Consider the following 27,874-nt stretch of genomic DNA (forward strand, 5'->3'; position numbering starts at 1 on the left):
GAGGGAATTCTTGAAAACACACTGTCTCTTGCTTTCTGTTATCATGTGTGCAGATCTTAGCCTGGAACAAGGATATTTATACAGGCATATTTACTCCAAAGCAAACCTCACCAAAGATGACCGTATGAAACTTGCATTCACCTTATACTGGTTTAAAACTAGAATGACTTGCCTTGGAATAACAGGGGTGTTTCTACCCCTGTGGAACCCCATTACTTTTGGGTTGAGTGACAAACCTAGAGACGACAAGGACTGCCAAGCCTTTAGTAACACTGATGGCTGAACGCACATCTCCGCATTATTATTGCTCTCCTTCTTAAAATATCTGAGCAAGGCTCAGCCTCAAGGTGCATCCTGGGTCAGGCTGAAGCTGGAAGACCTACACTGGCAGAAAAGTTTACAGTGGTCCGTGTTGCCCAGTAGGTCACCTTAAATCCAGCTAAATGAACGGTTAAACCTGGTTGAATTAATGCAGGTGCAGGTCGATAAAGTGCTATACAACTGGTGTGCTTTTGAGGTTGGACACTGCAAAGTCTGAGCTAACACCACATCCCTCGGGACTGCTCTGTTCTCGGCAAAAGCTGCAGCACACGAACAAGGCAGAGCTTGCATTGTAGCTGCTGTGCCTGCTTGGTGGATTAATAGAGACTTTGTCAGTCCCAAACCTTTTCAGGAGAAATGAAATCTCTGAGAGAAAAAAAAAAAAAAAGAAAACCAGTTCTGGAATTACAAATCAGTGTCTTTCTGACTTTCAAATGAGACCTGAAGCATCTTCACTTACAATTTAATATTTTAGTAAGCGCTTTATTGGAAGAGACTATGTAATGGGTTAATTTCCAAATGTCATTTATCTTTACTCACTGGGGATGACTTTCTGTAATTCACTTGAGGCTGCAACACTCATGGATTAATACATCATCCTCCAACTTGAGAAGATAAAAGCCTAACAAGCCCTAACCTGCTACACAGGCTATATTTAAGCAGTACAGGGTAATGATAAATATCTCCCATAAAATGTGTTCTCTTCACACTTCCTGCGAAAACTGCTGAGCGAGCCAGCTGGCGAGATGGAGCCGACGGTCCCTGCTCACAGCCCCACCATCCACATGCCATCAAACTGGAGCTCTCCCTTCCCCGGCGTCCCCCCCTCCCCGGTCCCGTGCTGCCCACTGGCCTCCGGAGGTGAGCCCGGTTTTGTCACGGGCTGCCGGTACCCGCGGCTCAGTCCCGCACCCCATCAGTGCCTCCCCCTCCTGCCCGGCAGGCAGGGAAAGACTGCTGGGGAGGGGGTGGCAGTTTGATTTTCCTTAAACGCGCTCCGTTTCCCATGTTGGACTAAACATTTTGCAGAACAAAATGAAGAGCAGGCGTCTCCCCAGAAGCGCTTATAAAACCCAGGACACAAGCGTGGCAGGCAGAGCGGGGGTGATGCAGGAACCAGGAGGAGGAGAGACCACACAGTTGCACGCGCTGCTTGCGGGGCCCGGATGCAAACTGAATCACTTCTCGCTTCCTCCTTTCACGTACGAGTGGTGGATGCTGATAAGTACATAGGGACCTCACAGTGCGGACATTCAAACCACGCTCCTGCGTCAGGAAGCTAGAGGAGGTCCAGGCCAGTCCAACCACAGTCTTTTCAATTTTCATTGTCCCCTGTTGACCAGATGTTACCCCAATGCTTTCCAGGACTGCTTTTAACATCACAAAGATTTAACTGCAGCCAAGTATGACAATCTCTGGCTGGAGCTGGCCTTCCCTCCCAGGGCCTGAAGCCTGAGTGACCTAAACCCAGCATCAGGATGTTAGCCTAGCTCCTTACCCTACATGGGAACAATCTTCTGTCTCCAAGGGATGCTGATAATCAGCACACTTCCGCCACCATCTTCATCAAGTCCTCTCCTAACTTTCGTCATTGCTTTCTACACACTGATCACTCCTTTAACTCCTCAGAGGGACAAATGCGCGCTACAGCCCCCCATCTAGTTTGAAGAAACAGAGCAAAGCAAAGAGCCTGCCTTTCCGACACGCTGAAGAGGAGTCCTTGGCTACAGCTGCACTTCCCAGACATCAGACCCTGGATGCGTGCCACTGGGAACTGGAAGCGTAAACCATTACCGTTAAAAATTATAGTTGGGGAACTGGAAGGGTAAACCATTACTGTTAAAAATTATAGTTACCTTCTATAGACGTAACACATGTCCCACCACAAACTTCCTCATCTAATTAATGCCGGAAAAGAAGCCATCCTCCCACCAACCTGGCCATTTTAACGGGCTGAACACATCCACTGTACGACTGTTTCAAAACAGCCTCTTATGTTAAAAGGTCGTTTATTTTCTTGTGTTAAAAGCTCCCCAGGCCTTCACTAAGCCTGACTGTGTGGGAGCTGCAGAAGTCTCACTGTCCTCTCCCTGGGGTGTGTCTTCTTCCAGGGCAGCCAAGATCAAAATCTGGTCTAGAAAAAATGAACTCACACTGGCCTTGCCCTGGGCCTCCAGGCTTTATGAAGTCCTCTCACCACAGCCGGCTGTGCATACTGCACTCACGCTTACGCTTCCCTCTAACTTTCATGAATTAGGAGAGCATCAGCTCAGAAACAATACAATCAGATTAAGCCAGTTCCATCTTTTCCTGCTAATTCTACCTACATTTTATTTAGACGGTGCATTTGGATTCCTGAGGATATTTCTTCTCAGACCATTGTGATCTCATGGCAGGTTACTGTTTAAACACATCCTTGACAGCATACCATTGTTTATCACTGGTTTTCCAAAACCACTTTGCAGAAATGATGAATTCACCTTTTCAGCAATGGCAGAGACATGATAAAATACCTGTTACAATTATAAGCTAGTAGTATGAACTATCCTTAGAATTCACAGAATCATAGAATCACAGAATGGTTCGGGTTGGAAGGGACCTTGAAGATCATCTAGTTCCAACCCCCCTGCCCTGTGCAGGGACACCTCCCACTAGACCAGGTTGCTCAAAGCCCCATCCAGCCTGGCCTTGAACACATCCATGGCTGTGGCAGCCACAGCTTCTCTGGGCAACCTGGGTCAGTGTCTCACCACCCTCACAGCAGAGAATTTCTTCCTAAAATCTAATCTAAATCTCCCCTCTTTCAGTTTAAAACTGTTCTGCCTCATCCTATCGCTCCACTCCCTGATAAAGATCCCTCCCCATCTCTCCTGGAGCCCCTTTAGGGACTGGAAGGGTCTCTAAGGTCTCCCCAGAGTCTTCTCTTCTCCAGGCTGAACAACCCCAATTCTCTCAGCCCTTTTAAAACATGAAGAGGTGCAATAAGAAACGAATGAATGAAGACATATGAATGAATGCAATGAAGAAGAAATCCTCAATACCTGCCATGTATCTATTCCCATTTTATGATTTTAAATGGAGAACTACTGAGACAAACAGCTTTTTTAGTGATTCTATAAAGAGCTTGCTTTGAAGACCGAAGGAGAACTTGGGCCATAATTTTACAAACCTAGCACCTAGTTTTTCCCTGCAACTTTATGCTGTATCAGTTTTGGGTTCCTTTTCTTATTCTATCCATTTAGACCATAAGCGTTTGGTGTAGAGATGATCTGGCCCTCATTCTGCACAACGCCGCCAGCAAAACAAAGCAAATGCATTCTCGGTCAATTCGTAAGCACTCCCACAATGATAGCACATTTGGCCTCCTAGCCTGCTGGCAGTAGGCAACACCCGATACCTCACAGAAAAGCAAAATCTATGAAAGCAATAATAATGCAAGTAGGCAGCCTTAAACAGTGTAAAGCAACAGAAAAGTACACGTCATCTAACCTCTGCAGTTTCTGCTCTTGAACACCGAACTGCATTGCTGACATGAGTGGCGGCTGCTCCAGCATACAAACTATTGAAGATGTGGTTGCAAACGCAACGGGAGTGCGGTGCATAACATACGTACAACTGTTGGTAAGAGAAGGGAACCCATTCCTGCTTACAACCTTCTTTTTATGCCTGGCATTTTTGGAGTATCACTTGCCTTGCCTCACTGAATGCGTAACAATTGTGAGCAGTGGGATGGAGACCCCAGTTCAGACTCTCTTTCCAGCTTTCCCTCCTCATAGACAAGAACATACACTGGAAGACCAGAAGATGCAGTCACCTCCAGTAAGCGAGGTCCTATCCTCCCCAGGGCTGCGCAGCTTCATGGGATTCAGAAATGAACAGATGAAATCCTAACTCCAGAGGAACAAAAGGTAAAACCTCTGAAAATTCTCAGGTTCAGAGTTTTGCCACATGCTATCGGGCCTACCCTGGGAGGCTTCCCTCCAAAAAAGCTTTTTCAGGCACAGCATCAAGACATTGCTGGCTGCCTGGCCACTAACATGGTTCTCCAGAAGACTGTACCATAGTGTTTCACACACAAAACACATCTCTGTATCTTATGATCAGGATGCCATTTATGTTAGTCCTAGGAATAAAATAACAGATTGAAACCCAGTGTCCAACAGAAGACTGCATGGAATATGGCATCTTACAGAGAGTATCTAAGATTTCTGTGTGGGAAACAACTGTACAAGCATGAAAGTCTGGGTGTTAATAGCACAGGCAGGGGACTGTAATTTCTGTGCAGTTTTGAAACTGTTTGAAACGTGGTTATATCCCTGTTTCTTAGCACTAGTTATGCTTGTTTCATGTATATGCACAATTCACAACTACTTAAGCTTTGGTGGAAAAGCAAGCACAGTTTTGCACAGCCATACCACCTCTTAAACCGCTCCACCCTGTCCTTTTTTATTATTATTATTATTTCTTTTTTTAACAGCCCTAAGGAAAACTCTTAGGAATTTTTCTAGGGGAGTTTGCCGGGAGTCGGGTAGATTCATATGATAAAAATGCAGCTGTCCTCAAAACTTGTATAAACAAATCTATAAAAGTAAATAGCAGCCCTTAGAGTATAAACAGAATGATTCCCAATTTTAATTTTGAGATCTTTTCCTTATCTAGTAATGATTTTTTTTCCCCCTAGTAGAAACGTTTGCCCACACCCAAACACAATGTTTCTAATACAGATCCAGCCACTGGGTATCTCTGTGCACAAAACAGCTGCCCAAGTGACTTTACCTCATTTGAATAGAGATCAAAGCTGGTGCTTCTCTAGGTCCGGACCTACCAAACCACTTGAGTGCCTATTAACGTGAAACCATGGGGAGCTAGCCCTGCTTAAAGCCCCACCACTGAGAACATTTAGTGACTTAGCTGGAAGGGCAGGCTTACGTTCTCTGCTGAACTGGGCCACTGAGACTCCAGACCTGGTTGCCACCGTGCTAGGCAGGGCTATCTGAGGGAGGGTGGAGGCAAAAATAACATTTAAGCAGATGGAGACTGTGAATCCACTGCTTTGCACAGTGAGTAGGTTCAATGCAATGAACTATGTAACTGATCTTCATGCAGCTAAGCAACTTTATTCAAGCTTGAGCAAGCTACGTGTGCAGTGCATTAGTACAACAGCAAAGTGACAGAGTCGTTTCCTGGGAAGCAAGTGAAGTTGGGACTGATGCACGTTGTAAACTTGCTGGGAAGCGTACACTTTGGTTGGTTTTTTTAAGTGAACAAACATACACAACAAATACGTCTTTTCCTCAGCACTACTTCATACGATGCGGTAGTGCAGACTGGATTTCCAGAGAAAGGACAGAAATGAAAAAAAAATGTTTACAGAACCTTGACAGGTCTAGAGGATAGTTCTGGCTTTATTTGCTATTTCTATTTATCTGGTCATGGATGTGTTTTTTTTTTTAAATTTAATCCCTGCACTTACAATACTTTCTCTTTGTAAGGGATGGCTCAGTGGTTAGACTCTGGACTCTCAGGTCTTGTTTCCAACTCTCCATTTGCTCAGGAGGCAATGATATGTATACGTATATTTAAATCACAAGGAATCTATTCCAAATTTTAAAGGCGTAATTTCATTGCATCCTAGCAGAGTGAGAACTCTTCTTATTAATTCCACTTCACAGATGGAAACAAACGTGTTGAGTTCTTTAGTGCTGCAAACTGGCACAGGCAGCAGGTTGCATTAAAAGGTCACGCTGAAAAGTGCGGTTTGAGGAAAAGGCACACATCCTCTTCAAAACACCAGCAAAAACGGGCTGAGGGGAGAGGAGGGAGGTGGGATGCGGACAGCTGATAGCTGCTGCCAGTTTCGTTACCAGCACTGAATAATCAGTCAATACCCTCATCACTACTCTATTTAATGTTCCTGCAAGCTTTTCAGTGTGTTGGCATGAGCTGTCCAAAGAAAAAAAAACAATCACCAAACCACAAAAAACCAAACCACACCTTTATGCAACGTAACAGAAAGAGTTAAATTTCATCCATCATCAAAGATCGCAATTTATTTTAAAAAGTGCTCCTTTGCACATCATTTAATGTCATCATTCAATTGACTTCAAAGAGGAGTGAGGTATTTTCAACACCTTAAATAGCAAAATAATTGCTGATATTCTGTTTTCTCATAATAATATTGATGATGTCACTGAAAACTCACTCAGTAAAAAACTCCAGCAGTTTTTGATCAACTCAGTACTTTGAGGGCGATGACATCTTTCAGATTCGCTAACAACAGATTTTACTCCTGAACCTTGTCCCCTGATGTTTGTGAAATGACCCCAATCCCATGGGTTATCTCCCCAGTCCTCGCAAATCATCCTGGCTTCAGTTTGTTTTAACACTGCGTTTTTTCTCATCTTCCACTTTGGGTACGCTGTCCTTATGTCACCCCGAAGTGCAACCGAGGAATTAAGAGGGATTCTTTGGGAGAGCAGAGGTAAAACAGGAGGACAAAGGCAAGAAACTATTTGTCTGCAATCCCGTTAGCTGCGAAAATGCTTTAGAAGGTTACCTCGTGGGGAACATGCCCGGTCCAATAGTAAAAAATCGTCCATGTAGCTGCTCTGTAAAATCCCAAAGTATAAAACACTTCTTTGAAGCCAAATTAATGATCCACAGCACGTTGGAAAGCATTTCTTCTGACATTTCTGTAGACATAACGTTCTTTCACCCTTTTGCCTTTCAGCAGAGCCTCAGGAACAGACTTGCTCAGACTGATAAAACTCAGGAATAGAAAACACCGGCAGGGATTGCCACAATGGAAACTACAATGAGGAATACAGCGTGTATATTGTGCCCAGCTATCTCTCTAAGTAACTCTAGGCTGAACATTTGGGGATATAAAGGAGGTATTTTGTGCCCATTCTACTATGAGTTAAAAATAGAAACGACAAAGAATGTAATTCTCTTAATCTGGTTTTTTAATGTTTCCTCTTGGTTTTATCTAGTTAGTATCCCTTTTGTTTAGCAGTAAAGTTTTAATTTGTGTAATTTGGTCTGTGGAGAACTAAAAGATGGCCTGCATTTATAAACTGCTAAACACTATCATCAAAATCTTCTGCAGGACCTGGAAAATTACCTTGAAACAATGGAATTTCTGTAGGTCAAATCTTACCCATCACAGTAAAATAAAAATAAGGAAAACCAAACCAGAAAGGCTAAAGAATAAGAGATAGTTTATAAGACTGCCTATTCAGGTACCTGGAGAGGTACAAAAAGCTTTCAGCCCTTCAGCAGAAGCCCCTAATCACCAGTGAAAGCGTGGGCCTCTCAGACAGTTTGTAGATCCTGGAGACCATTTCCCCACCAGCCTGTTGCCTGCCCTCCCCTGGCCATGCCTTTCCCTCTGGATCTGTGCACACCTACAAGGACCAGGGTGCTGCCAACGGCAATGCCAATAGGATTACCATTAAATTCCGTGTAAAATTCTCCAAAACTCTGTATGCATTAGCAGGTGGAGCACATCAAACATCCTTCTCCCAGTTTCTTCACATCTTACCTGACCCAGTATCCTAAACAGAGAGAGCTCCAAACATTGCTGTCCAGTGGGAAGGAGCTGGTTGTGTATCCTGCTCTCCCTTTCCTACTACCCACTTACAACTGCTCTGGTCTCTTTAGGGAGCCTGGTACCTTTAGGGGGCAGACCTCATCCAGGAGGCATGGATGAGGTTCCTCCCCAGTTACCATGTTTCAGACGGAAATGGCTTTCCAGTTTACAGCTACTGTTTCTCTAAAGTGCCCAGATTAAACCCATAGCAGTTTCTCTAGGGGATAAAGCGTAGTGGCTCTAGACTCTGCTCTGCAAAAGGGAATCCATGAAAGATCAGATACGTGAAATCTCTGCCTAAGAGCATCTCGGACCCAAGGGATACTATAATGCCCAAATGCCACTGAAGGAGTGCTTCTAAGCACACTAAGGAGTGCCACTAAGTCACTGCTTAGACGTAGTACGGGTTGTTTTCAGTGCCTCTTAATGCCGGGCAAAGTTTGGCTCATGTTGTTTCACATGATGCACACAAGGGCAGTCTTCATGCCCTTGAGCTACTTGCCTGGTGACTGAGGATCTGATAATTTTTAAACAATTGCAGAGGAGCTTTAATTAAAACGCATTTCTGGCCTATAAAATGGGTGAGAGCAATTGCAACAGTGGCTTCAGACTTGCAGATATACAGAACTGCGGAACAAAATGTATTTATGAGTGCACCTTGCCGGGGAGCGCCGTACACACCATAGGACAAACGCTGACCTCAGTTGCTAGGAGACTTCCATTTACCTTATCACAAATGCCAGATTTAGACCACAACAAGTAACAATCTCAGCTCCTCGACTTGCCCACCTTCTTGGGCTGTGCGTATGAATCCAGCAAGTGGACTTGAAATGTCCGGACGGCTCCCCATCCGCAGCCCCTCTTGGCCTAATAAAAACCCTTCCCTCCCTCCTCAACACATGCTGGAGGCTGCAGAAAGCAGTAAAGCATCACTGCAGCAGCGCTTGCTGACCTTGAACAACCTCAACAGGTGCCTTGCTCTTGTGGAAAACACATGTTGCTCTGTCACTATTAATACACCAGGAGTGCGAATGGCATATGCATGCTTGTTTGCGTGGGGAGCATAAATTACGGAGTTCCCAGGTCTGCAGTTGTCACCTCTTGCAGCTATAACAGCGCCGTTTCTGGGGACAGCATAGGCACAGCACCACAGGCGCTTGGGCTAAGGGAGGAGTGCAGCCCCAGGGGTCAGGCAGTCACAGGGAGGTGTGCGAGGGCAGACTCAGGACGCTGTACAGCTGAAAGTCTCAATGCTCCGGTGGCCGAGAGGGTTCACAGATCAGGGAAGAAAATAAATTAATCGCGCTGCCTCCAGACTGCCTGGCTGAAGAAATCCTTCCACCTGCAGCCTCCCGCACTGTCGCGTGGACAAGCTGCTTGCTCCCCGCACTATTAAGTACAAGACAGGAGCTGTTTATTGTTTCAGATTTAAGAATTCAAAATGGCAAGTCAAAGTGATTTCCTGGGAACTGAAGAGAGAAGTACAGTTAAACAGTCCCTCTACTCAGCACCAGCTCTGTATTCACCGTAGCAAAAACACACCCCGCAGGGCTAACAGCAATGGGGTGACATGTCCCAATAACTGTATTTTTCCTCTGGATAGCTCTGGAGCCATGCACAGCAGAAAAATAAGGCCTACTTTTGTAGCAAGCAAAAAGGAGCACAGGTCATGAACTCATAGACAGAAAACAGGCTACTTGCAGAAGGCAACCCCCCCACACACACACTCCCTTCCAGCTCTTAGCCTGACCACAGCTGCCATTCCCAAGCCACATTGGATGAGAAAAGGGGAGAGATGATGAAAGTAAAGTGCTCTAGGCTCATTTATCTCAGGACCTCCCAGTTTTGTGTACAGATAGAGGAAACAGTGCCCCTGAAACGTCTCCTTCATGGCTGGAAGATCTCTAGAAGGTGAGAAAAGCGTCAATTCAAACTTCCCTGTGATCTTATCAACCCATGTTTTCATTGATCAGACTCTACCACTCCTGCCACATGAAAGCCTTGGTTGAGCAGTGCAGAATGAAAACAGAAAACATGAGACAGGTAGCACTATTTTTTTCCCCCTGAATTCACACAGCTGTGCTACAAAAGTGTACCTTCTCTAAATTACCGATGCAAGAGAGAGAGAGCCAGAAGAAATACACACACACCCCACACACCAAGTGTACAGGGACTAGAGTGGAGAAAGCCTGCATCCTCTACATTCATGGAGAAAACAATGATAAAGCAAACCAAAAAGAAAAAAACCCACTGCTGACAGCTTAAGGGAAGGAAGACTAGCTTTTTATTGCCCCAAAGGGGTCATGCCTGTGCATGGTGAAACCATGGCCATTAGTAACAGAGAATACATGTAGGAAGTGTTACCACCCATGACATCCTTTGCAGCCACCAGGGAGTCCAGACCTCACACAGGGGTAACATTTTTTTCTGCAAAGTGGCTGGTGAAAAGGGCGTTCCCACACCCCTGCCCATTCCTCCCCCTCCCTTTGCGAAGGGATATTTCATAGCGCTTCAGGCAAACAAGGCAAGAATCAGCCGCGACTAAAACCTCGCGCTGGGGACACAACACAAACGCCATTGGCCCTAATGCAAGGAGTCAATGAAATTAGGTCTCTGTGCAGCCAACTGCCCCTTGGATGATGAGACCACCTTCGTACTCTCAGGGCAGTCCCGTATATCCCGTCTCACCTTTTGCGTCCCCTAGCTAGGTCTTTTTCTCTTGGGCTCACACTGCTCCTGCTGGCCAGTCAGTACTGTAAGGCAGGCTGCATCTGATGCCTATGCAGGAGATGGGGGAAAACCTCTGCTATCTTCTGCCGCACCAGACCTCTTCCAGATTTGCCTCCTTCTCACCTGCTTCCTATCCAAAACTTACCCTTCCAAAGCCCAGTAAAAGGCAAGTCTGTGGATCCACCCACCCTGCTGCGCGGAGCTGCAATTGCCTAACACTGTCCCTCCCGTGGCTCTACGGGCCAAGGCGAGCCTGGGAGGGCGCAGCTCAAGCTGCTCCTCACCCGAGGTGGCACAAAACCATTTTTTTCTTTTCTAAAGCACAGATAACAATCAAGCAAAAATAAAAGAGAACTCGACTTTTATAGGCCTTTGGAAAAATAACTATTAGAGCAAACAAGGCAGGAGCTTGATGTTGCTGGGGCAGGGCTCCCTGCTCCTCTACCCGCAGGCAGCCCGCCCTGCCTCTCCTCCTGCCTTCTCAGCGGGGTCTCCCACAGAAGCAGTGTGGTCTGCAGCACCCAGAGTTACCATTCGACCCTGCGTGGCATCCAGCAGCATGTTGATTCACAACCAGGGGCTGTACCTGCTTCCCACAAGAAGACCAGAGTGTAATACGCAGGGAAGGCACAGACCTGATGGGCCCCAGCAATATGCTAGAGCATTGTATCGATGCCTATCAATTGACCCATTCCTTACCCAAAAGAAAGAGAAGATGCTCAAAGCAAACCGTCTTTCGCAGGCATGACAGCTGTTACACAGCTTTTTGGCAGGAGACGTGGTTCGTACTGCAGCCTTGTCACTCTCCACCCCTTTCCTGCAGTTCCTTTCTTTCACGGACCCCTCCACTGAGCAAGCAACTTGGGAAGGCTGATGGCAGCCCCACGACATCCTGGGACAACTGCACAGCGTTGCTTCCCTGCTCCATTTTCCTGATGCCTTCTGCCTATTGGCCTCCTTTCTGGGCCACCTTTAAGCAAGGGCAGTGAAAAAAAAGCAAAGGATCTAGAAACACTGGGCTGAGATACAGTCTTTAACTGCTCATTAATGGCACTGCAATGGAAACAGGTAGCAGCTGTGGCTCTCCACTCCTCATCATCCAGCTTGCTTAGGCTTACTCCCTGCTCTCACACAATTGATTAGTTTGAAAAAAACTGTTTATCACAAAAGCATTCATTTAATATAACTATCCACAGAGGCCTCAGATAACATGCTTCACAGGTCCCATTCTCAGACTCATAATGATCAGCTCAATCCCCTGCAGCCTCAAATCCCTTATTTAACAAGCACTTTTGGATCACAGCACAATATTACACAGCTGACAAAGCAGCAATTAAAGAGAAATATTTTTAAAAGGTAGGGATGGTGAGAGAATAATCAGAGATACAACTGCCAGATCCTTGTGTTAACTAAGGACACCAGAGAAGTACGGCTGAACCAGCCTCCTCACCACTTAATGTGAATAAACAGCTTAAGAGTGGGAGAGGCTGAAAGGGGAGCAGCCTCCTCCCCTGTCACGGGAGAGGGAATGTGATGATCACCCAGTACCAGAAAAGCTCCCGATTGTGAAACCCGTGAAGCGAAGGAGTCTGCTGCTCCTCCCCACAGCTTCCTAGTGGTTATCGTGAGCTCCCGGCGCAGTGTCTCTCATCACACCATCTCACGGCAAGTCTCTCATCATCTTCACAATGCAGAAACACAACCAGGTTAAAAAGACAAAAGCTTTCTGCTGGCCTCTTCTTTCAGATGCCTCTATTTCTGGATGTATGACCACAGCCCTTATGCTTGTGTTTTCTGAAAAGCAGCCTTGACTCTAAACCAATGCCATCAGCCTTTCCCAGAGCCACACAGACAAGCTTTCACATCCTCAGAAAACACACAACACAGTCCCCACATCTCAGGGAGGAGAAGGACCTTCAGGGAACAGAGCAGGGTACCACCACAGAGCGGCTCCTCTCCCAGGATGGGAGGTTTCTGCAGTGGGCATGGGTGCGCAGCTAAGTCCCAGGTCTCCTGGCATAGCAGCTCCCCTCCGGCCACTGGCCGACCACATGCCGTCTGCGAGCAAGGGTTTGATAGCCTTGGATGTACAGCAAAATGCTGGAAGGAAGGGCTGACCGACTGCCCTTTACACCATTCGCCTAACGTCTGGCATCGTTTAAATTAAAACACTGACCATTAAGTTTGGTCCCCGGCAGGCTGCAGCGAGGCAAGGCTCTATTTTTCAGTTAGCTGAGAAGCAAAATAAACAGCGCAGTCTTGACCTCACACTCCTCTTACCAATAAAGCCTAAGCAGGGAGCAAAAGGGACAAAAACCCAAGCACAAGAAGAAATACAACAGAGCGCAATCTTCCCCCTCCAGCATGCGAGGGGCTGGCTCTTCCCCTGCAGAAGTGCTACCGTGCACCTCCACCACCAAGCTCTCCAGGGCACAAACAGATGCACGGCCATGCGGCCATGCATCCGCAATATAAAGGTCTGTACCTCGCAACTGTAGGAAGGAGCTGCACCGCTGTCCCCATATAGCCTAGAGGTTTCCCTGCGAAGGATGTTTTTACAAGGGCTGGGCACTGGAGAATGGCTTTTGCCAGTTCAGCAAAGCAATTTCTACTGCCTGGGTTTCACAATCAGTTTTCTTCTCAAAAAAGTGGCCTGGATTGAAAAGATACATATGACGATAGTACACATACCTTACACTAAAGATCTCCTAAACAGCAAAATCCAAGCTCTTCCAGGAAGGGAATACTGGACTGGGCTCTAGACCTGAAGTTTGTAATGGCTTCCCTCTCTGTTACTGCAAGCAGGAGGGCATCACAGTCACTCAGCTCAGCCCTCCCCCGTGCTACTGGCATGTGAATAAAGCCCCTCTTTAAGTTGGCATCAACCACCCTAGCTTCTGTAAACAAACTTATCAGATGTTTAAAAGTAAAATGGAAGGGAAATGGGCCAGGAAATTATCCAATATAGTTCTGAATGAGTGTTTCAAGCGGCAGAGACCTCAGGAATCCCATAGCTACCACTGCTGGGAAACGATCCCCAGCTAACAAAGACTTAAAAAGACCCACCCAAGTAGGAGAAGGGGTGCAAAGCTAAGGAACTAGGAGAAGCCATAAAAGAAAATACATTATTAAGGAAAAAGAAAAAAATCAAAGCAAAGAACACCAAAGGGGAAAGAAATAATTCTCCGGGATTAGCAGGAAGAAGTACAGATTTAAGAGAGATCCATTGTGTGAGTACAGCTTTAAAAAAGCTTACAACACAACGACCTTTAAAAATAGCTTTATTTCTATTGCCAAAGCACTGCCACAACCTGCATCAAATAAAGTTACAATCCGTAAAGGAGCTGAATGCACTGGCTTTAATGGGATTTCATGGTGCTCAGTAACTTGCAGGATTAGGTCCCTGCCACAAAGCGCTAAATTGTCTAGGAAAAACACACAGGAGGAAACAACAGTAAAACAACCCTGGAGAGTTACACTAAGCACAATCTTCTACATTTAACTGAATGCTATCAGCTGTTACAATAACGAACACGTCCGATGCACCAAATGGAATTGCTGTATGATGCAGGGTACTGGGGCTTTTGAAAAATGCCCCATTTCATGTGAGCTTACAGCAAACAGCCAGCCTCTTTCTTGTGTATTTTGGGGTGGGGGGGTTAACCCTTTTTTGCAGTGACATTGCTTATAAAAACGAGGAACGGTTATCAATGGCAACGGTTAGGTTACCTTGTATCCCAAATCATCCCTCTCAATCACCACCTTGCAAAGCCTACAAGTCCAGTTACTCCAAACTGCCGGAGAATGAGGTTGGTGAGGTTGCGGTTACATCCCTTGTGCCTTAACGCCACATTTAAACATGTTTTTAAACCTGGAACTTTCACCTTTTCAAGAGCAAAGGCTTGGCATTGAGTGAGACAGGCTGTGGGGTGACCCCGGCATGGCCCCCACCCAACGTACTGCCTCATTTGGTGGCGAGACTCATCCACGGGGAACGGCCAGGACTCTGCACAGGGGAGCTGCAGCCAGGAAAGGGTGGCTGGCACCGTGCTGCATCCCCTTGTGAGCAAAGGGGCAGCTGACATTTGACATACCCAGAGGTTTCAGGAGTTTCTTTTGGAGACCAGGACAATTCCTAAACCATTTTTGGTAAGAAAAGCACCCTGGCACTCCAGGAGCAGGGAGATACCAACAACAGCGTTTTCATGCTCTCTCTTCTTTCAGGGGTCAGCTTAGAGGGGTAATTAACACAAAAGTAGCATCACACTTTTCATTATTAGTTTTTTTATGGTGTCTTCAAAGCACATGGTAACAACCACAGAGGAGAGGACTTACGCTGTAAATATTCACCTGGAGAAACAACTGAGCGCACAGCTTGCACCAAACCAGGCGAAGAGATGCCAGGAGGAAGGGAACTGCCTAGAGAGTGAGGACGTTGTGGGCACCTGCAAGAGGGGTGATGCTCTGGGTGTGGGTATCGCTGCTGGTGGGGTACCAGAGTGACAGGAACAGACAGAAACAAAAATAAGACGAGTTGCTTGCAACAGAAAAGACGGAGTTCCTTGCAATAGTTAGGGAAGAAAAGACCCTGCAGGTCGCTTGCTGCTGCTCAGTAGGCTGCCCACCTTCAGGCTAAGCCTGCAGTCCCATCAGTGAGGACTGTGGAGCCGAGCCGAGTTTGAACACACCAGTGGTAAGGCTGTACGAGCAGATCAGCCTGGAAGCCTTGCCTGCGTGAGTGTTCGACACAAGGCTGACAATCCCTGCTCAAGGGACTTGAGACCAGAACCGAAAAGGATGCCTGTAGGTCAGGTTTAATCCTCAAGAGCCTGTGGGTGGGTGAACAAAGAAGGGGTGGGCGTGTAAGTAAAAATAAAAGACCGCAAGACACCTGGTTCTGAGTACTGCTACTAGCCTATTCCTTCCAACACCATTAATAGAATGCCAGACTTCACAGAAACAAAAGCAAGCAGCCAGGCTCTTCCTCCCTCAAACAATAAAATAGAATAGTAAAACAGAAGCAAAGACGGATTCAATTAGCCCAAGATCTTTTTTGATAAAGGTTACTCAAATAAACCACGTACAGAAGCTCTCCACATCTACAACATTTCTGCACCATTATTTGTAATAATATGACACCTCAGCCTGCAGAAGGTGCCACACTGGATACTAATAGCGCACTTATTATTAGATTTTCTGCATGGTTACATAAGCCTGCAAAAGGGGAAAAATGTAAATGATTCAAGAAGATATTCTTCTTGTGGTTCTCATGAAGTCTTTAGTTTCTCAAGATTGAAGACGATCCCTCCTGGCAAGAAACAATCAATTTTTATGCTTCATTAAAAGAGTTCTTTTAGTACTTTTAAGAAAATGCTCAAAGGCAAGTCAAGCGAAGAATATATATATTTTTTTAATGTAAACATTCTGTGCTAAATTTTACTCTCGGATCTTTCAAACACTTCTCCCAAAATAAAACGAAGCCATGCATGCAACTTTGTGTTTATTTCTTCCTCGTAATCTAACTATGATCTGAGGACATTTCACCCTATCTAAACCCAGCTGCGTGAGCGGGTACAAATTTTACAAAAGGACATAATAAGGGTGAAAGGAAGGGTGGTATGCACGCTCTCTGGTAACACTGAGGCAAGAAGGCTCCAGCCATAATACAAGCTCGTAAGTCAACGTCAGCCCAGCCAGAATAACTTACCCATGTCAACGCACCGGCAGCAGGTGCTCAAGAACTTGCTGCATGACCAAGACCACATCTCTTCCATTATTCAAAAATGCACAGGCCATAGCAGTGACCCCTTAAGCGCGTGATGACTGTATAATCCCCAGAGGACCTTTTCCCTGAAATCAATCAGTGGCATACACTCATCCCCACAGTCCGCTTCCACACCTGCTGGACCCAAGCCTGCTGACCTCCCTCTGGCAATACTGTCTTAACATGACACACGCCCAAAGGAGTGGTGGGCTAAGCCACTGCTGTTAACCAAATTTATCCAGTATGAGTTTACAGGTCACTTAGCCATATCACAACACTGCACACAGGATCCTACAAAGCAGCAGATGCAGGAAGGGTTTACTATACGCTACAGCATCTGTCCTTACCTGTCAATGGGCAGAACACTAATTTAAGTGTCATGTTGTCTCAAACTTCACTGCTGCGCAAATGGCATATAAATGCTGCTGTTACTGGGCCTGCTCGCAGCTTGGATAAGTGAGATCAATCCAACACAAGTTCAGAGGGCTGGCTGACAAGTAGCTGCAAGCAGGAATCACTGCCTTTCTCCCTTTTAACGTAAATGGTGTCTAGCAAACTTACATTTTGGAGGACTCAGCGCTCTTGCCTTCATGCATATGGAACAGTGTCCCAGCCCAGGGCCCTCTGGCAGCAGCAGGGAACTAGGTGGACGCCACCAACACAGCAGAAGATTTTGCCATTGCACTGCCAGGTCATCTAACCCACCTCTAGATCACTCAGACAGCACAACAGCTGGCTCACTTTATCTCTGGTAAATGCATTACTTCCACAACTCATGCAAATAACATATAGTGCCTTCTGAGACACCCATTGAATTGCCCACATGAGGGAGTTTTAGAGTGCTGCATGACTGCACCCTCACCTACTGCAAAAAAAAATTTAAAAATTATAAGAAAGATCAACTATTGCAAGATTGCTAAGCCTCTGCAGACAGGGTAAACTGTGGCAAGGATTTTTTACATCCTGCATCCAGGTCATGGTACAGGAAGGCAAATTCAACCTGGTTCTTTCAACCTGAACAATGGCTGGAAGGAGCTATGTTCTACCTCCAGGTCACATCCGTGATAAGATGATCCATGCTACCGTAGCAAAGCCGGGATGCAAAAGTGTGCTTGTAAGAGGCAGCCATTACATTCTGGAGTAACGTAAGGTGCTTTTTTTTTAGCTCTCAAAGACCAGAACTTGGGGCTTCTACCTCATGACCTCTATTTGCCAGAAGCAAAATGATTTCGGGTACTGCAGGTCCTCGAATCCCCTCCAGAACTTCTATGGCTACACTGTTTTGAAGAAAGCCTTTTCCGTCCCACACTGCTCCACGAAGGGCTTCTTGTAACAACCACGAGTTGCTCTGCACAAGCATCGGAGAACATCTGTGTCCCTGCTCAGTTCATCGCTGAAAATGGACTTTGTGTGGACCAGTGTTTTCAACCCCATATTCTTAAGTTAGGCTTCGAAATCCATTTTTAGGAACCTAAAAAAATGCTTGATTTTTAGCTGGGCCAAGCAGCTGCATCTCCTTGTTACTCAAACAGAAGATGCAGTTGTTCAGCACCTTTAAGTATCGTACCAGCTTTATTTAGGTCCCTAACTTCAGTCACCCGCAGAAGAGCAAAGTCAAGTGAGATTCGTACTCTTTTCAAAGTGTCATGCTTTTTATACATGCAAGTGATAAAACCGCCTGTATTAGCGAACACAAAACCTGAAACAGCATACTTGGAGCCACTCATACCACTGACATCCCACGTCTAAGTAATTCCATTCAAATGTAAATGAGGCGCATTGCAATTTCAGGATTATTTACTACATTTGTTTAGTACAATCACCTTGCAAGAAGTCTTTAAGCTCTTTATTTGCAAAGAGCAGCAAAATTTGCCCCTAGGAATGTGGATACAATGTGCTGCATTTTATTTTTTTTGGAAGCACAGAAAAATCTGAATAGAAAAAAAAAACCAAACCCAGAAAAACATGCTTGTAAACCTGGGAGAGGTAAAAGATCCTTTTGAAAATGCAGCTCTCAAACCAGAAGGAAAAATGCTTGCTTGCTCTTCACGCAGGTGGAAGCTACCTGCTTTCATGGGGGCAGAGGAAGCAAAACAAGATAAAAAAGAGGACTAATCAGAAATGTCTTGACTAACTTAATATACCTAGATTGAATTTGTAAGCAGGTTATTATATTAATTATTTACAGTCTTGCCTTAAGAGGATGGAGATTTTTGTGTGTGTATGCACATTTCGATTTTTTTATACATTTATAACTGCTGATATAAAGAGTTTTGTTCTTTGCCTCAGAAGCAATGATCTGATTCTGCCTTCATTTACACTGATCTAACTCTTAAATCCAACAGTTACATTGCTGTACAATTACTATTATCAAGGGGAAGAACATTCTAAAATTATCCCTTCGTCAGAGAGCATGAAGCCTGAAACTCTCAGTGCTTTCAACACCATTTTATCGGGACTGTGATCTCGGCATGGCTGGTAATGCAGCCAGACGAAGTCATGAAAGGGAGCTTTGTGCCCAGCTACACACCAGGCCATGTAAGACTTCCAGCTTTATGACTGGCCAACAGGGATGTTGCTCTTAGTAACACGGCAAGATTGATTAGGTACAATAAAAAAAAAGGCGTTTAGAAAGACAGCAGTGGAATAAAGTTCCTCCTCTATGAAAGCTGCTACAGTGCATGCAGTCGAAAAAAGCCAAGTTGTCAAAAAAAAGCGCAAAGTGCTCAAATATTTCAGGTAGTAAACTAGTAAGGAGATTCAGAGATTTGTTTATAATGGGAGAAACCTCAGCCCCTTCTGATCCAAAATGAATGCAGTGTGATATCTCTGGTGAACCACACATAAACCTGCAACTGTATCTCCAGCGTATGACCCTGCGAAGGAAAACCCAACTACTCTCACTATTGTTACGAAGCTTGCCCTCAAGATTTTACCCTGACTTTTGCTGGTACTTCGCTCCCATCGGTGGAGTCTGGCCAGCAAAAAGAGAGATCCTCCCTGGAGAGCTGCCCTCCTTCAGGAGGCTCCAGCTGACACATCCCGGCCAGGATGCCAGGGAGCAGAGAGATGACTGTAGTGAACCAGCTCCCTCTCTGATGATCCCGTGCTCCACCTCTTCCCCTGTTGGGGCTGTTTCAGGGGATCTAGGCTTAGAAACCAGCTTTTTCCTGGGAAGACGGGGGTGGAAGGGAGCAGTCCTGCCGGCCAGCTGAACCCCATGGAGGCAGCTCTTTCACAGGGTGCTCCCACGGCAGAAGGAATAGCTTAGGACCGACACTTCTGTTATATGCCGTGTATGGGAATGCTGCACACTCAAAAACATTTTCTTGACTTTCCTATCATAGACCTCTGCACCAGATGAGAACTGCACTCAACTCCTAACCCGGACTCACACATCTGTGAAATTTACCCCAACACATTACACCATAGCAAAAATTTCACCAACAAATGTGCCAGTTGCAAAAGGCCCCAAACCTATCGGCTAATCTTTTCCCAAGATGATTAAGAACGAATAGCACAGCACTGATGTTTTACTCATCTGTCAAAAAGAATGACTCACCATGGGCAGGTGGTGAGCACCTTACACCACGGCTGGGGCACAGCACAGCTTCCTGACTACAAACAAGTAGCTGTCACCCTGCTACCTCCACTCTGCCCCTCCGTGCAAAGACCAAGCATGGCACAGTCAGTCCTGGCTTTCTCCTGGCTCCTGCCTGCTCTTCAAACCCGGCAGGTAGCTGCCTGCCACAGTAAGTGAGGAGAAAGACGCTGATCCCAAAGAAGTGAGGTGTTGATGATTCAGTGCTCTTTTGGCCCATGGGGATGGCTTTTAAATGACCTTCTGCACTTCACTGCTCCACGACACCTTCATGGGGTTCAAATTAGATTTTGTTGGGCTGGGTAACCCCTCTTTGTTCCTTGGACTTTTCCCCTTCATCTGTATTCCTAATCCATGTGCCTGTTTCTTAGCATTTATATAGCTAACCACGAATACGCACTCAAATTGTATACACAAAGAAATGCAGATCAGACCAGCTTTACTGCAAGTCCCTGCAGAGACAAGCCCAGCTCGTCTCTCCCGGTGCTATAAAGTTTGCAGAGTTGCTTTAAATATCTCTCTTCTTCAGAACACAGATTGGCTCGGCGAGGTGGTATATACACATTACTCTGTATACTGTGTATGTGTGAACATATGTTTGATAGCTAGATCGCTCTATTCCGATACATAAAACCACGTATACACTTGTTCTTTTAAAACCTTGCCGCTGCTGACTTGAGCAGAGCTTCCCTCCAGGAATCTCACTCCCCCTCTGCCCCTTCTCGCCCCCGGGAAAGGTTTTCCTCCAGCCATCAGCAGGACTTTGCAGCTGGCTCCAGAGCAGAGCAACGATGCTGAGAGCATCAGCCAGAGGGGGCTGCGAGAGTGTGTTGTGAGATGCAACCGCCTCGAAGGGCTGAGCCTGCCGACTGTGCTAGAGGCTTTTCTCGCTTGCGTAAATCATTTCTTGAAATAATAATGCTTAAAATAGTTCAGCAAGTCTCCAGGTTTCTCACTTTTTTATGCATGTACAATTAGGCAGCCAGGACTGAACATGTACATCTGCACACCGGCCGGCTATTAGCGCCAGATACCTGCGTCTGAGACGGTATGCAAAATGCAGTCAGGTTCTGATGCCACCAAACCCACCGAGATGGTGCTGTGCGTTTGTTGGCCAAGCCACCATCACCTACAGTTTGCTGGTGCGGTCTCTGTCATCCAGTGTTTTCTTACCCAGCTAGATGTTAACAGTAAAGAAAGGGGCCAGACTTCTTGGGATAATGAATTTGACAGTGATAAAAATGTTTCCATGGAGCTTTACAGCAAAACAAAAATTGCTGCCCTTTATCTGATGTGCACACATTTCGTACTTGCAATATGTCTAAAGTGATTTTATGACTAAATCCTGGGAAAAATGCAAAGAATGCTTGGCTAGAAGCATGCTTTTCCAGTAAAAACACAACATGGCTTATTAACTGCGGCACTTGGAGGAGGCTATTCAACATGAAGTGCATTTTTTTTTAGCTCAAGACCGAAAACATGTGTTCGGATATACGTTTTCTTTGGCTTCAGGCACCAATTTGACTGACTACATTAGAGGGGTCTCCAAGCCCTTTTAGCGGATGCTAGCTTCAGTGCAAATGAAGTGGTATTCTATTAAACATGCCAGGGTATTGCAGCTGAAGGCAAGGTTAAAACCTCCTGACTTTTTCAGAATATATTAAGCAGAAATAATGGAAACAAAAAGCTCCATTAGGTACCTCGTTAAGATTTTTGTAGTTGCTGATCAGCAACCTTGTTATGGCAACACTTTTCGAAGTCACTGCAAGAAATGTTAATTGTGGCGATGGCGGGGTGGGGACGACGCACAATGAACTGCGGGAGCAGTACTATTAGTGTTACCGTGAGAACAGATTATGCCATTTCCATTCTATCTTTGAATTCTGGTGGGTGTAGGGTGATGTGACTCTGAATGATGTCAGATTACCCAGCCTACATTTTTCTTGGAAAGAAGCTCCTTCCTTCACTTCGCTAGCAGAAGGGCTTGTAAATACTGCGCTGAGGAAATCTCAGCTTCAACAGACTCTGAAATGATCCCCGTGCTATCTGGAATTTCTTTAATCGGACAACTGGAAGGCATATGCTTCTTGAATACCTGGAAACACCAGAATATGCTCCCTTGGGCTTGAAATGGTGAGAACCGATAACAAGAGGTGGTTTTCTGGACTAATCCCCAGCAAACAGGACTTCACTCTCCCCAATGTGGGCTGAAATCCAGACGATCTCAGGCACATTTGTAAGCGGGTCACAATGTCACTCCTCTTCTCTCCCATTAAAATACTAATTGTAAAAGCTTTTGTCTGCAATCTGCAGCTAACAAACCGGCAACACTGCACAAAGGGGAAGAGTGCAACTCAGTCCAACATGCCTGAAGGGTACACTATCTCCACGGCATGCAACTACGATACACGAAACTACCCAAGATAGAGCTTGTCAGGAAACGCAATCAAAGACCGGGTTTTGCTTTGAAACAGCCGTGGATTTGCACCTCTCTGCTCCCCCCCTCCCTTCCCCGGTCTACCACAACAAGCCGCGCAGTAGAGGGGTACGTAAGGCGGTGGGGCCAGCCCAGCCCAGCACACCCACCAGCCAGGGCTGCGCACACAGCACCAGGCACGAAACCTCATCCCGCTCCATGAGGTTGGCAGCAAGCAGCCGTCTCCCAAGATGCACCACTAAATGCAAAAACGCAAGCAAATTTTCACCTTCTCTGCCCCATCACACACACAGAGGCTGCAGGATGGGCAGCCAAACCATGAGGATTACTCCGGTTACATTTGAGACAAAGAAAAAAGATTTTAAATCCCAGTCAGGAGCAAAACACACTCCCTCCTCTCACTCCCGAGGCGCTTTTCCCAACACAGGTCATGCTGGCACTGGCTCTGCTCAACCAGGTCGTTTTTTTTTCTTTTCCTATCAGGAGGCTGCAGACTGTGCTCCTGTGCAAGAATAGATTGGGACAGATTTTTTATTACCCATTTTTGTTGCGTTGTCACAGGTCAGGGGGCAGAGAGATGCTGGTCTGGTTCAGTTTATCACAGTATACCAAGAGACTGACATTTCTCCCCACTTCAGCAGCGCATGTGACGGTAGGCATGCTCCTCACACTCCCACTCACACACCGGGGCACAACTCCAGTAACATTCAAACCAGTATAAACCATCTGTCAACAGACCCAGGATCAAGCCCAGAAAGAAAACGAACACCAAACTCTGCTTATTTCCGCTGCTGCTGAACTCACGCAGGACAGAGCCTGGACGAATTACAAAGATCATCTTGCATGCGAAAATTACTTGCAGAGCGCTACTCTCCTCTTCATACCACATCAAGCAAGCTCCCGGTGATACTAAAAAGGGAGCGAAGATCTGCTGATGTGAGAGCTATGAGATGGTGCCTACATTAATCACACCTCCAGCTTCTTAAATGCTTAACAAAGCCCCCCCTCACAATGAAAAAAGGAACTGCACATGCCACATTCAGAAGCATTTGTTTCTTTGCTGGAAGTAAGCACAGGAGCTGAACTATTTTTCTCCTACAGAAAAAATAAGATGCAGTGCTTTATTTCCCTTGGTTTAAGGCAAAAAACCCAACCACCCCACATCTGAAATCCAGAATTTATTTACTTTTTCTAATGTCTTTCCATTGTGCACTGAAGCTTTAAAAATTAGTTCTGAAACTCACTGGGAAAAAAAAAGAAGTAGTAATTTTCAGGTTTGACAATTCTTCCCGCACACATACACCCTTACATAAGTACACATGCGCAAACTTTTCTATTAGGAAAGTCACGCGTACAGGGAAAGAAGGCTGTCCCCACGTGTGCACAGAAATCCCAGTCACACTGATGAAAGGTGGAAGGATGGAGAGACTGACTAAAACAGCCCTCGGTATACAGCTGTGCCAGGATACACAGAACAACTCCACAGCTCTTCTCACAAATCTGAATATTTAAATTTGATGGGAAAGTAAGAGTAACACCATCTTCTTTGAGGTGAGTCTGCTGGTAATTACAGATGTGTTAATGTGTGTGTGTGTGTAAAAGGCAAGGACTGTTTATGATACACTGAAATACGTATTTTTATTCATCACAAGACTGGTCCGCAGGGTTTTCCCTCTGCTGAATAATTCTAGCCCTTGCGATCATCCCTCGGCTTCTTACATTTCTGCCTGCTTCTCCTGTAACCTTTTGGTGCCTGCTCTTTACTCTTGAAATACGGTTGCTGCTGAACCATTTATATCTCATCCAAGATGCTCGTCTCACACTTGGCACAGCCGATGAGTCCTAAAGGGAGCTGCTGCCATGTGAGGCTGATTCGCTCTACACTTAGTGCCACTTCATCCGTGTCAGTGTCCCATTTACCTTTACAGTTACAACCCAGACTCGTTGACATGCCGTCCGCAAATGTCAGGCCAAGCTCTGAGTTGGCTGTTGCTCACTTCCTCTGCCTTTTAAATCTGTGAGGGAATCTCTAAGACAATATTCTGCTGACCCACTGCAATTTTTCTGGTGCTTCTTAATCTTTGTGTGCTTACCCCAATCTGCAAAACAGCACGTTTCACATTACGGTTTGATAGCAAAACACAGGCAACTTCTCTCCAAGCATCTTCCTCGCTCCTTTATTCCTCTCTATTTTAAGCAACTTTCAGCTGAGAACAATGTCAGACTGACAGCACTGGAGATCAGGGTATTTCAGGGAGAGGAGCCAAGCACAACTCCCTTCTTCTATCAAAAGCTAAAGGCAAGCTCTCTATCCTCTTTGCTGTACTGTAAGAAACTGCATCCTCTTTCAGTTTGCCTTAGTCACCAAAAAGTCCCTGTTCATCAAACTGATGTGCTGGGCAGGTACAAGACCAAACCTGCCCACACAAATCCCTTTGAAGGACCAGGACTCAACGCCCCGACCAAGAGGGATGAGTTATACTGGTGAAGGGGTTGCTCTCCACTACCGTACAGTCCCATACCTCCACAGACAATGAACAGAGGCAGTCCCAGGCAACGTGCCTGCGCAGAATGGCTTTGGCAGAGCCGCAAGGAACCTGGAAATATAATCTCCTGTGCTGCTGGCCAGGGCCAGGTGGAGCCTTCCCAGCTGTGAGTCCAAGCAGTCACACCAGCAGAAGTTCCCTGGCTGAATCATGCCTGCACAGCCAAGATGCCCAGATGAGAGTGAGCACCTTGCTTCTCATGCCCCCCGCCAAGGGGGCACAACCTTCCATTTAGCCTTCAAAGTGGAAAAAAATCAGGATTCTTGACCTTTCAGTTCTGCTGTCAGCAGGACTGAACAACCAAATCCTCATCTGATTCCTTAGGGAGAAGAAGGTGGCACTAAAGGAGTGAGAAGGGCAGCAGTAACTGGAAGCTACCCACTAGAAACCCTCCAAAACCAATCTTACCAGTTAAATGGATTTCTCCACTTGAGACGGTAGTTTCACTGAGGAAACAAAAGTGTAGCCATACCCTAAAACATTTGCTCGTTCAGAGATGAACAGGCTGGCTTCCGAAGAGAAAGTTAAACGTGTGATACAGAAACGTCGTACCATTTGTGCCCTCTGTAATGGCTGCTGAGGAAGGCAGCACTGCAGTTGATTCATTAGGTTAAAATTAGTTCACCAAAGGATGGGGGAGACATGCATTTCATATATTATTCTTTTGAGATCTAACTGTAATGACAGACGAGACCATTTAAAAACTATCTCAGAATCTGAACCTAGCAGGACTACTTACAGAAAAACTTGAGATAATATAAGGAGGATCATATTTTCTGTTGAATTCTACAGGACTTAATAGAAACACGGCTCCTGTTTCTATTCTTCTTTACCACTGCTTCCATTCAGCTGCTTCTTGACTGTACTATTAATTTAAAAAGCAAATAAAAGGCAAAGAACACCTCATAAACATCGCCAAAAAAAATTGCTACTTTCCTCCCAGATCTGGAACATGGGCTTTCATTCAAAAGTTTCCCAACCATTTTTGAATCATTTTTGTTTTCTACCAGCATACACTTAGGAAGATACAATGCTGTCTGAGAGATGACCCCAACTGCTCCTTTGAAACAGGCTTACAAACAATGAAAACAACAAAAGCACATTAACAAGCAGAAGCACGGTTCATTATTTGCAGCCATTACTCAGTGTCGATAAATGCTGATAAAAAAATGAGTAAATGAGGCAACCAAAGCCCAGTGTATTACTAAGTGACAAAATAAACATTTAAAACCTTGATTTTCAGGCCAAACCCTATTTTTGGGTTGTTGAAAGCAGCCAACCAGCCAGTAGCAGACTAAGATGTGTATAGTGACCAACCGCTACATCAGTTTGCCATCATCCATCACACAAATTGATTAAATATAGTCTGCATCAGTCATTTAATATAGGAGAAATAAAGCCGTTGTAATAGAATATAGTTTGCAGGATCAATATTTCCTGCTAAGGAAATAAATGTTTCGATGACACCTTAACGTGTACTTCTCTCCAGTACCCTACTCGTGTTCTGGTACTTAGGTGGCAGCATGAAATCATTAACCTTACTTTTCAGAGACTCCGAAAACCGTACAAAACCCAGCTGTGACATCTAAGCCTGTCTGAAGCCAGACAAATCCTCTCCCCCACTCAGGGGGCTCTTGGAGAGAGAGAAAACAGTACTGAAACACCAGGCAGCTACAGATGCAGGACGCTGCCAGCCTGGTCCACACGCCGCAGCGGAGCCCTGCATCAGGAACACTGTGTGGGATTATGTGCCCACTCCCACACCTATTCAAAAAGCATCAGAGGATGCAAACCCCGCCAGCTTCAGGTGAACAGCTGTCCCAGCAGCTGACTTTTCTCTCTACAGCGTCATAGCATGGACTTGACCTGAAGGAATTGAAAAGAAGGAGGCGATAGCTTTAGCTCCTTAGTTTATCCATGGAGCAGCAAAGAGAGTATAGCATCAGCAATCCACAGCAGTGCGGGGAGGGGAAGGTAAACATTTCCTTTCCATGCCATTCTGTGAAAGAGAACCTAGCAGTTAAGGAGAAGCTGTGGTGGATATGGTGCCCCGAACATAAGTAACATAAAAAAACCTACAGGGTTATTACAACCCCCCCTGGTTTTCAACATACACATTGCAGCTTTCTAGCCATGCACTGGAAAATTAGTTTTATGTCCAAAAAAAAAAACCTAACCCACCCGAAAAAAACAGACGTAACTGTGGAGACCAAGCCCCTACATGAAAAGTAGAATTTAAGAGCTTATGACTTGCTTGGATACAGCAGAAAAGTGAATGAGTAAAACAGACCTGTTCTGCTCAGTCATTCTCACTTGTAATGGCTGTATGCAGCTTGCCAACAGCTCTTCCTCAGCCTTCGAGAACAGCCCGAAGAGCCTGTTCCAAGTGAAGTATAAAAAAGTTTGTCACTAGGTAGTTTTACAGCAAGGCAACTTCTGCTCTCTTTCGTTAGGTTGCTTTTTTTCTTTTTTTCTAACAAGTACAACAAGCAGAGACAGTTACAGGGCAGAAAGCTGAACAGAGAGGGATTTTTGTGTTTCCGCAAGGAAATCCCTATTCAAATATATGCTAAAATACAGTGTGCTCAAAAATCTCTGTGCGATTTCCAGTCATTGTCAATGTTGTCACCACCCACAGATAATGCAGCGAAGAAAGGGGGGGACACCTCAAAGGTGAGATGCTCAAACCCCTCCCCTACGCAGGACCTCTCCCGTGCCATACTCGGGGAGTTCAGTCTAGTTCAAATGGCTTGAGCGACGTGGCTTCCACCCCTTCCCACCAGTGATTACTCTGCAGTCTAGCTGATCTTACTAGCTGGAAGTGTTTCTGGATTTCAGCCTACATTTTCTGTGCTGAATTTTATCCCATTACTCCTAGTCATCC

General features: G+C 45.7%; 1 protein-coding gene across 13 annotated transcripts in view; it reads right to left on the reverse strand.

The window, feature by feature from the left end:
• Positions 1-27,874, reverse strand: part of ATXN1 (ataxin 1) — a 371,277-nt gene that overhangs the window by 30,050 nt on the left and 313,353 nt on the right. The window contains exon 5 of one of the 13 annotated variants that reach the window (XM_074575872.1): positions 27,281-27,367. The exons of the other annotated variants lie outside the window; for them this stretch is intronic. The gene's annotated coding sequence lies outside the window, so the exon portion shown is untranslated. The remainder of the gene's footprint in view (positions 1-27,280; positions 27,368-27,874) is intronic. 13 annotated transcript variants of the gene reach the window in all.

Source organism: Larus michahellis, chromosome 2 (assembly GCF_964199755.1).
Source record: "Larus michahellis chromosome 2, bLarMic1.1, whole genome shotgun sequence".
In the NCBI taxonomy this organism is placed as follows: domain Eukaryota; kingdom Metazoa; phylum Chordata; class Aves; order Charadriiformes; family Laridae; genus Larus; species Larus michahellis.